Source organism: Sarcophilus harrisii, chromosome 2 (assembly GCF_902635505.1).
Source record: "Sarcophilus harrisii chromosome 2, mSarHar1.11, whole genome shotgun sequence".
Classification (NCBI taxonomy): Eukaryota; Metazoa; Chordata; class Mammalia; order Dasyuromorphia; family Dasyuridae; genus Sarcophilus; species Sarcophilus harrisii.
The window spans coordinates 53,621,790-53,635,065 of record NC_045427.1 but is presented as its reverse complement, the minus strand read 5'-3'; the positions used below and the strand labels follow the sequence as shown (position 1 = coordinate 53,635,065).

The 13,276-nt window shown below is 40.5% G+C and overlaps 1 protein-coding gene across 1 annotated transcript in view; it reads left to right on the top strand.

Moving 5' to 3' along the window:
* The first annotated feature begins 3,799 nt into the window (after positions 1–3,799).
* Positions 3,800–13,276, top strand: part of CRISPLD2 (cysteine rich secretory protein LCCL domain containing 2) — a 76,945-nt gene continuing 67,468 nt past the window's right edge. Inside the window, exon 1 of the mRNA XM_003758462.3 lies at positions 3,800–3,927. The gene's annotated coding sequence lies outside the window, so the exon portion shown is untranslated. The remainder of the gene's footprint in view (positions 3,928–13,276) is intronic.

The window sequence follows — 13,276 nt, the reverse complement described above, 5'->3', positions numbered from 1 at the left end:
CATGCAGCTAAATCTATTGAGCATTCTTGAAGGATTGAGTTCCTATTGGACATCAGCATCCTATCACATCAGCAACCAGTGGACTTGAATTAGAATTTGTTATTCTTAGGCAATTCCAGGGTTGTGCTTGTAAATGTTTAACTATTAGTTCTTAAAAAAAAGAAGATGAGATCAATGTGTACTTTACATTTAACTTGCATTATTAAGATTTTCTACATTACTTTCTTAAGTCTAGACAATCAAGGAAACAATATATTAAGTCCTAATTTGTAGCTTGTCAGTTTCTGAGATGTAAATACTTACACTGAAAATTTAACAATCCACTCTTTTAGTTTTAGCTCACTCTAGCACATTCCTACATTCATCACTGATCTTCTGAGAATGTAATAGTAAAAATATACCCTGGCTGATTGATTAGTAAAGAAAAAAAGTGGGCTGGAGAAAGAAAAGGGGGAGAGGAGAGACACAAAAGAAAGATAAGAGCAGTGAAGAAGGGAGAAAATATATGAAGGAAGAAAATAATGGATTTTGAACTATTTCTTTAGACTACTTTTACCAGAATCATCTTAAAGAGCAGGATCATATAGCCATTATTGATTTTAGAGGAAGAAAGGGGGACTTTCTATTGATTTTACTAATCAAAAATAATTCTTCTAGAAAATGTTAACTTGGTGGCTACATTTAAATTCTCAGCCTTTAAGCAAAAAAGTCCCCCAAACCCCAACAAACATTTAGAAAGGGCCTTCTGATGGCCAAATTTGGGAATAGTGTAACAATGGAGTCCCAGAAATAGTTATACAACACAAAAATCTAATAACTGAATGGGTTTGGGGGAGGTTTCCAGATGACTCTGGTGCAAATGGAACAATGAACCAAGATAGCCCAGTCTGATTTTAGACTTGGTAACAAATTAACCCTTTGTTACTTAAAAACAAATAGATCTCCCTCCATCCCACCTCCTTTCCATCTCTTCTCTTTCTCCCATCCCTCTCCTTTTTCTGGTGTAAGTGAAATAAATGTTTTAGGCAAGTGCTCCCATCTTTTGGAAGTATCCTCTGTAACTACTGGGTTTATTTTGGAGGATATCTATCAAATCACTCACTATTCCTTAGTCCATTCAACTTGAAAACTGCTACTCAAATTTCTGAGAATTCAGAGAAACAAGAAAGAGAAGAGGGAGGGGAAGGGATAGAGTTGTGGGAAGTAGAAAACACTCAGAAACAGAAAGACAAATGGAGACATAGAAACAGAGAGAGAAAGAGGAGAAGAATAGAGACAAAGACAGAGAGACAGACAGACAGAAAGAGAGAGAGTACAGAGAGAGACACACACAGAGAGAGGAGAGACAGAGAGAAGAAGAAGTAGTAGTAGTAGTAGTAGTAGAAAAGAAGAAGAAAGAGAGAAGAGAGGAGAGACAGACAGAGAGGAAGAGAGAGAGAGAGAGAAAGAGAGAGAGAGAAGAGGAGAGACAGAGAGAGGGAAGGAGGGAGAGAGGGAAGGAGAGAGAGAGAGAGAGAGAGAGAGAGAGAGAGAGAGAGAGAGAGAGAGAAGGAGGGAGAGAGATGGCAATTCTTTAGAGCTGGAGAAAGCTGAAAGGCAGTGGTATTTTGAGGAAAAATTTTATCAATAGAAAGAAAAAAAGGCAGAGACAGAGACAGAAAAGGATGGAGATAGTGGGAGAAAGAGAGACAGAAACACACTAACCAGCTATCATCTGTCTTTTTTTTTCATCCTGGGACTCATTGCTTCTATTAGGGGACTGTGTCTAGAAGCTTGAACCACTGTGGGAACAGGGGCAGATGTGGTCATGGTTTATACAAAGCAGCGATCTCCCTGTGCCAGGCTTGCTGGCTGCTTATCATCGAGGAGAGGACTATTCCCTGCCTGACGGGGCAGGCTGTCAAGCAGTAGCATTGCTGACGAATGAAACGATTGCTGGGAAACTTTCCTGATGTCATTTTGACATCACTTTTTTTTTTCTTTGTCAGATCCCTCTGAACTAGAACTGTTGACAGTCTTTGGCAATCCATTCCTGAAATTCTCCTCATTAATTTTCTTTTTCTTCATCTTCACCTCTAACCTCTTCCCATCTTTCCCACTCACTTCCCTACCATCTTGTGAGCTGTCAAGGTCCTGATAGTTTCTATCAGGGGATTCTTGATAGAATCCTGGGGATTCCTCTTTTGTCTGGTGTCTTAGTGAGATGGAGGGGCTGAAAAGACTGGTGAAGAGGCTTTGGAAAAGTAACAAACATCCAGAGGAAGAAAATTCATGAATACCTTATATGGGACCTAATGGGTATAACCAAACAAATGTCTTGATAATTTATAGGATTCAGAGAAGAAAGGTCATCTTCTCCAATTTTCTAACCTTTCTGACCCTCACTTTATAAAGATGGAAACTAATTTCATGAGGGCAAGTGATTTCCTCAAGTTCACATTACTAAGAAGAGGCAAAGCTAGGATTCAAGTCTAGCCAGTCCCTCCATCCTCTCATATCCCCTAACTCCTCTCATCCCCTTCCTTTTTTTAGATCTAATGCTCTCTGGAAAACATTGCTTTTCTTGATCAATAAACGTTTGTTAATTAGTGCTATGTGCCAATGCCATCACTAGGGTGGAGGTGAGATGGCTTTATCTAAATTTAGAGAACCTGGAAACTCCAGTAGAATATTGTAGAAATAATTTAGCTAGGAACCCAGTTAATAATAATAATTAGGTAAAGGAGAAAGCTCCTAGAATGTGAATTTCAAGGTGGCTGCTCCCCAGGTGAGCTTTTCTCTGGCCCCAACTTTTCTCCTTCTCCCTCAACTGAGTTGAGGGCACATTAGTTCTGTTACAGTTCCAATGTAAGATTAGTGCTTTGATAATTGGGCTTCGCTGTTTGGGACTTGTTGCCCAAAGGAAGGGTTAGGGTTCTGGGGAAAGCAAAAGAAACTGGTAAGAAGGGCAGTGAAGAAGGGAATAAGCTGTGAGGTGAAGGGAGAAATTAGGGAGGAAGGGAAAAGGAAGTGTGATTGATGGAAGGTTAGAAGGGGAGGGAAGGTAAGAGTGGGGTGAGGGGATTGTAGAAGAAGGAAAAGGGAGTGGAAGGGGAGGGAAGAAGGAATTGGAGGGGGAAATGCCAGGTGCGTTGGTGGATTTGGCTGGAGTAGAGTTTCTTGGAGGAGTAAGGGGATTTGTGGTTGTAGGGGGAAGATTTCCGGCTTTAATTGTTTAAGTAATGGAAGGGTGTTTTGGATTGAGGTGGGTAGAGATGGTAGGAAGTTTTCTTCCTTCTTGTTTTTCTTTGGTTTGAATTTGCCCTATGGGTTTCTTTGTTTATTTGCTTTTATTTTTGGTTATTTTTATTTTTCTTCTTACTTTTTTCTTTTATTTTATTTCATTTCTTTATTTTTTTTCTTTATTCTTTTATTTTTCTTTTTTCTATTTATTTTATTTTCTTATTTTCTTTTCATTTTCTATTTTATTTCTTTATCTTTTTTTGTCTTTTGTTTTGGTCATACTTAATTTTCATTTTGAGTTTTTTTTGTTTAATTTATTTTTGTTTTGCCTTTATTTAGTTTCTTTCCTTTCATTCTTCCTCCCCTCTTCTCCCTTCCCCACAACCCTCTACCTTCTTTCTCTCCACTCTCCCAGCTCGCCAAGGGCGAGCCGTGAGGAGAGCGAACCTTTCTGGGAGCCTCCTCATCCTCCCGCTCCCCCTACCTCCCCCTGCCCTGCCCTCCCACTGGTCCCGGAGGAACCGAGCCCGCCCTCCGGGGAGAAGGCGGGGCCTAGGACCTGAGCATATAGGGCAGGAGGCGGCTGGGGCCGCTCCTCACTCGCAGCGGGCTGCTGAGACCTACGGGGCATCCTCCGGCTCCGCTCAGTCGCAGCCCACCGGGATCCTCCGCGCGGACCCACCGAGAGTCAGAGGCTCCGGGGAGGTGAGTGCTCGCCTGCCGTCCCCTTCCGACCCTTCCTGAAGCCTCCGAAGCGCGTTTGCTTGCGGAGGACTGAGCGCTCATTCATTCCCCCCCGTTCTCATCAAACCCTTAGAACTTTGCTTTTAGACAACTTAAAAAGCAGCCCGGGACGAGAAGCAGCGGGAGGAAGGCTGGATGCAGAGCTGGAAGACCGCCCCCCGCTTCAAATCTTGCTCTGCTGCTTATCCCTGTGCCTCAGTTTCCATTAGATGACCTCTTCCAGCTCCAAATCTTTGCTGACATTTTATCTTCAAGTTTTCACCCTGGCACATAGCAATAATAACTCTAGTTCAGGTTTTTAATGCATTTCCAAAGGCAGTGGTAGAAAAAGTATCGTCCAGAGTCTGGGCTGTAGTTCTTAAATGCTTCTTGACTGCCTATCCCCATTTGACAGATGAGATTGAAATTAGTCAAATGATTTTTAGGGCCAGGAAGAAACGATGTAAAATTTAGAGATTGCTCTCCTGACAATTCTAGAACATAGGTAGTAAAATCCCGATTGCTCCTGTTTTATAAATAAAGAAACTGAGATACAGAAGGGTAAAAAGCATCAGTCCAGAACAGCTACTAAGTATCAGGATCGGGAACTCAGATCCAAACTCTCTGGCTTCCCAGAGCAGGTCTGTTTTCAGTATACTGTCATTTAATCCCGTCCTTTCATTTTATAGCAAGGGACATTGAGGCACAGAGAGATAAGATGGTAGAATTAGAGATCATGTGGTCCAAACTTTCTTTTTACGGATGAAGAACATAATGAAGACGACTTGAGGAATAAGTCACAAAGGCAGGAACTGAACCTGCAGTTGGCCCCCTTTGCGCTAGACCACGTGTGGTAGTAGGAGGTGATCAGGTGGCAGTGAGGAGGATGGTGATATGGTTCGGTTAGGGAGCGCTGTCCATTCAGATTTGTGCAAGGATGGTTGGACACATCTGATGCATCTGCCCATGTCTCGAGGTCCAAAAGGTTTTGACTGAATGAATGAAGCTGTTCTGTCAGTTTCTATCATCAGTAGACATTTTGGGAAGACCTTCTGGGTGCTAGCCACTGGAAAGGCAAAGAAATCTCCTGATGGGCTGATCATTTAGCTGAGGAGAGAGACAATGGACTTGCAAAGATCTGTTATAGTAGAAGGTAATATAAGCTAAGTCCAGGGTGATTTGTATAGTCAATAACTGTAAGATGAAAGGGGTAGCAGGGATCACCAAGGATGGTACCTAGAAAGTGTCTTGAGGGACATGGGTCTGAGTCTGGCTTTACAAGAACAGTAGGACTTAAGGTAAGTTACCTTAATTTAAAATCAATTTGAATTCTGGACAAGCTGTTGCTCCTTCTCCCCCCCCCCCTTTCATAAAACAGAGCCTACTTGTGTAAATGACAGTCTTCATTTTCAACTAATGCTGAATTCAAACCTTGTATGATGTTTGGCCACTCCTATGTAGAGTATGTATATTTTGGTACAAACTTACCCACTCACCATGAGACTCAGGGCTTCCACTGAGTACATTCTCTTGGGTTTTCATTAGTTCTTTTGTGTGAAATGGGTGGGTTAAGTGGATCCTTGCCCAGAGTGGTCACTGTGAGCAAAAGGGGTGCCCGTGCCAAAAAGAGACATTGCTGGGGGTTTATACACGGTGCTGAGGGTACCTGGAATTTTACCTCTGGCTTAGTTCAACATTTCTGAATGTCGTGCACTCATCCCTTAGTGCCTCCTGCCTTCTTTCTCTCCCTTTACTCTCACATTCAACTTCATCCAATTTGGGGGACAGTTCTGAAAGCACCAACTACAGGGGCATGCCAGTGTGGGTGTTGGGGAAAGAGCACTGATTTGGAGCTGGAATATCTGCGTTCTTATTGCCACTTATTACTTGTGAAATCTTAGAAGAGCCGCCCTGTTCTTGAAAGTCTTGTAAATAATAATTAGGTATAGCTGGGGAATCCAACCAGAATTTTTAAAATAAGAAATTTAACCTAGATGACTATGAAAGGCTCTCTCTATAGGATCTACGATTGTCATCCAACTGAGCAGAATTTTGTAGGGAGCCTATAATTTAAGACTTTCACACAGGGGAGATTTGTTGCTCTGAATGGGGGGGGGGAGGGGAGGGTGAGCATGGAGTAGTTTGGGGAAAGGGATGAGTGTAAGGAATAAAGTTCTGCCACACACTCTGGAAAACCTATAACCCTGCCAGAAGGGTCTGAGTTTAGAGAGATTTTGAAAGGAAGTAACTGAGAGTTGAGTTTGCTTGGTCCACTTGGAAGTGGGTGGAGCAACAGAATAGTAAATTTGCTTGGAGAACTGATCACATTCATTTCATCTCTCCCAAGATAAGAAAATACCATTCCTGTAGGGCATCCCCACCTGGGCTGTTGTGCTAAATTTGACAGTTTTTGTTTGGGAAGGAAACCCTTCACACAATAGTGACCCGTCCTGGCCTCCACGGGTCTGGAAAATACCTTGACTTTGTCACCAGCGGTGATTTGTTCTGTATGTGAGGTGCCTCTGTGTCTGACTGCTTGGGGCCTAGGAGACCATTTCTGCAGACTCATTGGTTTCTGATCAATCCCAGATGTGCTCGAATGGCATCACTCAGTTGAGGCTGATGGATTTTAAAGGAAGAAAAATACAGTCTGGGTATTTTTTTTTTCAGTTTGTTCAGCTGAATAGATGCTCATAACTTCATGTGACAGGAATCTGAGAGCATCTATTAAACCCTCAAACTAAGCACATCTTGTTCTGGGGTGGGGAGGGGAGCAGGATTCAGGGAGGGAGGGATTTTGTTCCTTTTCCTTCCCTTTCTTACACTGGAAACTTTATAACGACGGTCCCAGAGAAAGCCTAATGTCTTGAGAGAGGTGATTGAGTTCCCCCACTGGGTCCTACTTCTTTGAACAGAGAATGGATCTCTTCCTGCTCCCTCATTACCCCCATAAGCCTTTCTTTGTGGCTCTGGCTGTATAATCCTGGTCAGTCCCAGAACAGACTCTGCTTTTGAAAGGACTGTGCCTTATATTCTGGGGAGATGACCTTTTGGGTTAGTCTGTCAGAAATTTATCTTCCCTAGATTGCTACAAACCACAGTTTCAGAAATGTGGCTCCGCTGGGATTGAGCAACTTCTAGACAGTATATTTTCAAAGGCTGTTTACTATGGGAGATGTAGTATGGCACAATAGGTAGAAAACTGTTGCCAAGACTTCATACATTTTCTAGTTCTCTGATTCTAGGCAAACCTTTCTGAGGCTCAGTGTGAAAATGGGACTAATAGAGGCTCCAAAATAGTGGCTCAGTAGATAGAGCACCAGTCCTGGAGCAGAACCTGAGTTCAAATGCAGCCTCAGATACTTAATAGCTATGGGATCCTAGGCAAGTCATTTAATCCTAATTGTTCCCTCCCCAAAATAAAAGGAATACTGAAAGACCTAAATATCACATGAGATAATCTGTGTAAAGTTTTGCACAGACCTTAAAGCTTTATATAAACATCAGCTCCTCTTATTTTAAAGGGCTAGCTTTGTAGTCAAAAAGAACTTGAGTTCAAATCCTGCCTTGGACACATACTGACTGTGTGATCCTTGTCAAATCACTTAACTTTTCTGTATACCTCAGGCTACAGTTTAAAGAAGGCCAGTTACAGACAGTTTCAGGTTGTGTGTCTGCTGTCTGGTTTCAGTACTGGAGATCGGTGAAATCACAGGACTGAGTGCCCCATGCTGAAAAACCCTCCTCTTGAAATACCCATGACCCAGAAATCTCCATTTCTGGGAAGTCTCCCTTACTACTTGGCACAGAATGGCAATATGTCCAAAAAGGTCAGTCTGCTATTTTGGAGCTTTTTAAACTTTTTTTTTTTAAAGAAATGTCAGAACTAGTTCAGCTGAAGAAACCATGTGAATGGAAAAGACCCATTTCTACTTAGTTAGGACCTTTATATCCAACTTTAAAGTTTGGTGAAATGTAAGATAGTCACGTCTCAAGAGCCCTGTCCCACATCTCCTGTGCTGTTTAATTGTCCTGGAACTTAAGTTTTTTCCCCTGTAAAATGAGGTCCCATCCATGACTCCCCACTCTCTTTCAATCTCCCCCCTCCCTACCTTTACCCCCATTTACAATCAGTTACTAAATATTATGATAGCTGGGTGACAGAGAAGAGAGAATGCTGGACTTGGAGTTAGGAAAATCTGAATTCAAATTTATCTTCAGATAGTTACTAGCTGAGTTACTCTGGGCAAGTCATTTTAGCCCTGTCTGCCTCAGTTTCCTCATCTGCAGAATGAGGGATAATCACAACTTCCTAGGGATAGCACAGTGTTTGGCACATAGTAGGTGCTTAATAAATGCTTATTTCCTTCCCTCTAATATCAACTCCATGACATCTCTCATTTCTACCTCTTTTTGTTCACCTATCCTGCAACCTGGGTCAGGTCCTCATAATTTCTTTTTCTTCATCATCCCTTACCTAGACTATTGCAGTGATTTCTTAATTGGCCTCCATGCACTTAATCCCCTAAAGTTGCCAGATTTATTTTTATATAAATATGTATGTGCACATATATATATACATATGTGTATATGAATGCAGTTTTATACACATGTGTATGTATGCTGCAACTATAAGGCATATATACATGCACACAAATACATTACATGTATATAATACACCTATGTGTATATGTATATATGGTTTTAGTGGTTGTTTTTTTGGTTTGTTTGTTTTTTAACTGGCTCTCTCTAGCTTTCCCAGACTGAAAATAGAATGGCTAATACAGATTGGCAGGGGAACTTTGAACTGCTCCATTCCTCGACAGATTCATCCCTTCTTAGGCAGCCATAGCTGCTGGACTTAGTATAGACATATAGTAACATTTAGATAGTACCTACTATGTGCTGGGCACTGTGTTAAGTACCTTACAAATGTCTCATTTGATTCTGAGCTCAAGTAATTCAACAGCCTCAGGCTCTCCAACATTAGGGATGCTAGGCTCACTCCATGGCTCCAGTCCAAATGAAGATTCTAAAAGTATAGGAATGACCATATTCCCCTGCTCAAGAAGTTGCATTGGCTCCCTACTGCTTCTAGGATGAAATACAAATGCTTCTGCTCTATCTGTTTAATTTATTTAATATTAATTAATTAAAATACATTTTATTTTAAATATATTTAAATTTTTATTTACTTATAAATTTTATCTATTATTTATTTAATATTATTTTATAATAAAATAATAAATTTTTTATTTTATTTATTTATATCACAATCTGATTTTAGCTTATCCCCTTCACATAGTCAGGTAGCAAACATTTATTAAGTATCTACTGCATGCCAGGTCCTGTGCTAAGTGCCAGAGTTATAAAAAGAAGCAACAAACAGTCCTTACTCTCATGGAGTTCACAGTCTAATGGAACAAAATTTATGTTCTATCCAAAGCTACCTACTTGTACCCCATACCAACATTTAATTTCCTTCTGTCATGTGTCTGCACTGGCTGCTAGCTGGCACAGAGGACAGAGTGCCAGGTCCGGTGTCAGGAAAACCTGAGTTCAGATATGACTTCAGACACTTACTAGCTGTGTGACTCTGGGAAAGTCATTTAACCTTGTTTGCTTCCATTTCCTCATCTGTGAAATGAGCTGGAGAGGCCATGACAAACCACTTCAGAAAACCCTAAGTGGCAAAAGGGTACAGTCTGTGCAGACACAATTCAGTTGTTTTCAGTGACCAACTGAAGGACAGAGGACAAGGACCTTTCCTTGTCCCCCATCCCCAAGCCTGAAATGTTTTCTCTTCTCACCTCTTCTTCATGGAACCCTCTGTTTTTTAAAGACTCAGCTCTGGTACAATCTCTTACAATAGGTATTTCCCCATTCCCCTTAGGACTTGTACCCCAGTTATCTTGCATTTATCCCTTATCTGCCTTTGAGAGCAGAATGGTCTCATTTTTGAGCTCTAACACAGTACCCAGCACAGAGTAGGTGATTAATAAATGCTTATTGGATTGAGGGGATTAGAAAAGCTGGCCTGCAAAGTCCCTTCCTGTTCCAAGGCTAGAATCCCTTAGTCCTCTTAGAGCAGGGTTCCCTAATTTGGAGGTCAGAATCTTTTAGAAGATCTGGAAAGTCTTGGGAAAGCTCCAAGCTGGTTTGCTAGAATTCTCAAAGGGTTCCCAGCCCCCTTCAAAGACTTATTGAGCCTAATATGGCTTCTTTGTTTTTTACTGTATTACTGTCAGCCCCCACTCCTCCCTACCCTTCTTGCATTTCCCATCTCAAGCACAAAAAGATTGAAACCTGCCAGAGATTTTAGAGATCATCTAATGTGAACCCCGCCCCCCCTGTCCCATTTTGCAGAATAAAAAACTGAAGTGCCACAAGGTTAATTTCTTTGCCTGTGATTACACAGGCTATAAATATCAGAAGTAGGATTTGAACCTGGGTCCTTGTTAGCTGTGGAATTAATATTCTTTCCACAGTACAATACTGCTTCCAAGTCCTGGGTTCCGTCTCAGTTCCGAATCTATTATCAGTGTAACTCTGGGCCAATCATTTATCGGTCAGCGTTTATTAAGGCACTGTGCCTCTCTGGGACTCAGTTTCCACTTCTGTAAGATGATGAAAATAGACTAGATGACCTCTCTAATCACTTCCAGTTCCATATGCAGAATCCTATGCTTTTTTTTTTTTTTTAAGAATCTAGACAAAAGGAGCAGCTAGATGCCTCAGTAGATAGAATCCTGGCCTTGAAGTCAGGAAGACCTAAGTTCAAATCTGGCCTCAGACACATAACAATTCCTAGCTGTGTGACCCTAGGCAAGTCGCTTAACCTTAATTGCCTCAGCAAAATAAATAAATAAAAGAAAAAGAAAACAAGCTTTAAAAAAAAAGAATCTGAATGTTTAAAAAAAAGAACCTAGACAAAGGCCATCAAAGTGTCTATAAAATTCCTTGTACCCCTTGTATAACATGTAATTTATATATAAGTATTATTTTTGACCAATGTTGCCAGTCACATTCTGCTATAAGAGAAATAATTATTAATTACTAGTGATTTGGGGAAATTGAGTTATCCCTTTCTTTTCTTTTCAAGACCTCAGTCTCTGAAGGTCAAGTTAAACTTCTCTTCCATCTAATCCAACCCTATAAGGATTCTTTAACCTCAGGTGTATCCCACTCAATCAAACTTGGATGGAGACAGATCCTTTTGTCTGGATCAAAGCTTCTGAAATTGTGGGTCTCAGCTCCATATGAGTTCACATAACTGAATGTGGGGAGCATGAAAAATTTAGCAGCAGTTAAAAATATCAAAAAATCCACCAAGATTTAATTCTTTATGTAAAAATAAAGCCCATCCACCTTATTGGTATGCAAGTTTGCTTTCATCTTAGATAAGTAGTGAAATTATATGTATACCAAACAATAGTTTTAAAATAAATTTCTTTATGATTTGTCATCAATAAATGTTTGTTTTACCCATTTTATATACCAGGGTGGAGGAAAAATTTCTTGGGTGAAAATGGATTGCAAGTGAAAAAAGTTTCGGAAGCCCTGGTCTAGATAGCCCAAGACTACGGGTGGTGGTGGTGGTGGTCTGAGTATGGAGATAATTTCTCTCTCCAAGGGTGATATGGTGTTACTCTCAGTCCCTCTTCTTCCACTGTGTTAACCAATCAGAGTTGAGTGCCACTCCTCTTCCAAAAGAATACATAAACTCTGAGCTGCTGCCATGGTTATTTTTGGTTTAAGAGAAATGACTAAATGACCATCCTTTTTACTAATAGCCTGCTGGTCTAATTAATACCATGATTAAATTACCCAGAAACTATGTCTCTTGAATCTTTTTAATCACCACCTCCCCTTAGGATATAAACTTCTGGAGGATAAGGATTATTTCATTTTTCCTTTGTGGCCCCAAAACCTAGTACTGAGCTTAGTACATGAGCACTCATGGAATTTTAAGCCTTTGTGGAACAAAATATATTAAGGGAAACTCTAATTACTGGTCTTGTGGGAGAGGAGAATTGGATCTGCTGAGTGTAGAATACCCGTAGGGTAAAGAGAGGAGCCAAGGAATTTTTTTTCTTTTCTTTTTTTTTTTTTTCCTTTTTTGCTGGGCATCTGGGGTTAAGTGACTTGCCCAGGATCACACAGCTAGAAAGTGTTAAATATCTGAGTTCAGATTTGAACTCGGGTCCTCCTGACTTCAGGGCTGATGTTCTATCCACTTCACCATCTAGCTGCCCCTGGATTTTTTTTCAATATTGGAAATTAATCTTATTTTATACCACCAAATCTTTGCATTTTGGTAATACAAATCTCACTTGCATTTTGGAGGAAAAATATCACTAACAACAGTTTTTTCCCCCCTAAAAGCAGTTTGAGAAGCAGTTGTATATGAGAATACTAACAATGATAGCTAGCCTTTATATCACTCTTTAAGTTTTCATGGTGCTTTATACATTATTCCAGTCAGTTCTTACAATAACTCTGAGAAGTAGACGGTTATTATCCTGTTTTACAGAAGAAGAAACTGAGGCAGAAAGTTGTGAAATGATTTGCCTAGGTAGAAGGTGTCTGAGGCAGTTTGAACTCAGTGCATTATGCACTATGGCACCACCTAATGATTATTAAAACTGCAAGCTGTGGTATAAATATTGCCTCTTCTTAGGAGACTATTTGCTATGCTCAGGACAAGCCCCCTCTTCTACTGATGTTCTGTGATTTGTCTCCAAGTGTGCAAAAGTTTGGCAAACTTTCATCCTTTGCTTTGTTCAAATAGGGAAGAGCCAGTTATCCTTGTACAGCTGGCCCAGATAGTTCAGAGCTAAGTCAAATAGTAAAGATGGGTGTGGGGTTGGTTTTATTTTTTTAGGAGCTAAAACTTTGATTTTCCTCCAGGGTTGAGATGTTTTATGCACAAGTTGACTTCTTCAGGTGGAGGAGAAGTTGTTAGCATATTTATAAGCACCAGGTTTGCCTTTCCCAAGAAGAATATATTGCTTGTTTCTAGACTTCTGATGTGAAAATCTTTTTTCCTTGTGCATTAGAAGCTTCTTGTAATGTTCCCACATTGTGCAATAAGACTAATAATAAATGCATTAAGAAGGCTGATTATTTCTGATCATTTATTCAAAAAGTACTTAATACCTACTATATGCTCAGCATTACCTTGGGTGTGAAGGGATATAGAAGTCATTGCCCCAGTTTTGAGAACATAAAATTGGCTTGGAAAGAAAATACAGATATAGGTGAGAAAACTGGAGAACAGCCCAGGGGAGTTATTTAAGTGTAGTATTAATTCTACTCTAAAGACTGTAAG